Genomic DNA, 2,531 nt, shown 5'->3' with positions numbered 1-2,531 from the left:
TTTTTATGTCGAACTCCCATTCAATATATAAAGCAGGTTTAAAACGGCCATTAAATGGTGGTATAGATACATTAACCTGATCATGTGCATTTGGATGTTTGTGCACCTCTCGTGACGGTTGTGGTATTTGCAAAGGTGGTGGCACGTCTCCCGCGATCGACGAAGCCCATGAATTGACTCTGGATCCTATCATGATTAGTAGAACAAGAAACAAAACCCAAAAATAATGTTCCTATAACTACTAGGATGTGGTGGTAAAACGCTCACAGTAAAGCAAATATCAATGTCTTACACGTTCTTACCATGCAGCAGGCGGTGATCGGCAACCAGCGGTGTCAAGTAACTCCGAATATTGAGTAAAGCGATTGCCAGGGGAGCGTACGTATACACGGTGTAGAAATATGTGGAGCTGGGTTGGCTATATATGGTAGCAAAAGATTAGCAATAATCAATTCAAAGATGCAATGTTGAATAAACGCTCAACGACGGTACTGTGCTGGTCCTAGGCTAGACCGAACTAGAGACGCGAGCCTAGAACACTAATGAGGTCACGTCGTAGCACAACCAGCATCAATGAAGGATACAAAGTAGCTCTGGACAGCAAGATATAAGTGAAGATCACAACGGCAGTAAAGATAATGATGTGAAACAATAGCCAAGCTGTTTACTGAACAGTGCACAAAACAGATTCCAATCCGAATTCAGGTACGAGATTGATTCTAGATAGATCCAATTTTTTTTCTCTCTTTTTTTTTCTCATGCTTTTTTTTTCTTTTTCTTCTCTCTCTTTTTCTTTTTTTTTCCTTTTTTCTCTTTTTTTTCTCTATCTTCTTTTTTTTTCTTTCCAAGACAAACTAGATAAGATGCAGATTGGATCGGGCAAAGATGTGAATGACCTCAACTATGATTATGACAATGAACAGTGCGTAGCATGTGGTGGAAATTAATAGATGGGATGGTGGACAGCGGAAGGGATAATGATGCAGCGGCGGCGTGACTAATGTGAACAGAACTCGAAACCCTAAAGGAACTAGATGCTAAGACCAGCAACTGACACGACGATGCAACCGATAATTCAACTATGCAAGCAATGAATAGAAAATTGCAAAGGCTCAGACTGTCTTGGATAAAGGATGAACAGATCTAACTTTTTTTGTGTGGCTTTTTCTTGGACAATAGGTAAGAAAATAAATCTAATCTAGGAAAACTGGAAATTCTCACCGAGCAACCTGAAAACTGATACCACTTGATAGAGGCAAGGGTCCCGATCTTTCGATGAGATGATAACTATCGATTTGGTGGAGACGACTTTGACGATCCGACTACAAACATGCACGACGTTGCGCCTTAGCAATCGCTAAACCAATCTCCTGAGGTTACTGACGATGCCGGAAGCACGGTCAGCCTGACCACGAAGGTCTATTCCTGCAAGCAATCGAAGAACGAGCAAGAATATGATAAAGCAATCTGAATATTGCAAATATATATGAGGTATTGATAATGGTGGGGATCCGTAAGCGGTCTTGGTCTGGTCGTTGGACACAAACGAAGTACACGAAGTTGCAATGGCTAACTTTTAACTAAACAAATCCCAAGCAAAAGCTACTAGATGGATCTACTTATATAGGAGCAAGGGGTGGCGGCCAAGGAGGTGGGAGGACGTCCCAAGGCAGCCTAAAACTAAATCTAGGTCGTACAAGGCCAATGGGCCCAAGTGGAGGTGATGTAACACCTTTGGACTTGTAGTTTGACTCGGATTCTGCTGCAGCATCAGATTGTTTCGTCCACAACTCAACGCTCCGGACGAATTTGAAGGTGATTCCAATTGGGTTGGAAAGTGCACGAAATCTAGTTTCCAACAAAAAAAGAATCACCCAATTCGGAGTCCGTATGAAAAACTTGTGTGCGTTTTGAGTCAGGCATGTCTGTGCAGTCCGAATCTGAATCCAGAACGTGAGAGACTTGGACTCTATCTTCTCTTGGGCCAAAAGTGACGTGAGAGAACTTTTTGGACAGCAAATAAACATCTCTTTCTTCCTTATCTTCATATCTGGATTGTACAAATGTCCCATACACCTGCAATTAGACAAAACACAAAAGTGTGTGAAGTATTTTTGTTCTGGATAACATAAATAGATTATTGAATAGTTTGCACTAGAAATCACCTGACAAATATGCATATATGCAATATTTTTTGTCATATCCAAGGTAGTCATGTCCTCATCAAATAGGATATAATCTACAATGTTCAGACCACCATACACATGCAAAACTAGTGAAAGCACAAACAGCAGCAGCAACCCGTCTCTCCTCGGGATATTGTAAACATGTAAATCGTTGTTTAGTTTCTAACTCCCAAGTAAGATATATATCAGGAACATATCTACCCTCAAATGGTGAATATTCAATTGCAGTTTAGGAATATGGACATCATCTCGTACCTGAGGGAGAGCCCTACTGAGGGAGTCCCGGACTAGGGGGTGTCCGAATAGCCGAACTACCATCATCGGCCGAACTCCAAGACTATGAAG

Source organism: Triticum dicoccoides, chromosome 7B (genome assembly GCF_002162155.2).
Source record: "Triticum dicoccoides isolate Atlit2015 ecotype Zavitan chromosome 7B, WEW_v2.0, whole genome shotgun sequence".
Taxonomy (NCBI): domain Eukaryota; kingdom Viridiplantae; phylum Streptophyta; class Magnoliopsida; order Poales; family Poaceae; genus Triticum; species Triticum dicoccoides.
This window is presented reverse-complemented; position numbering follows the sequence as displayed.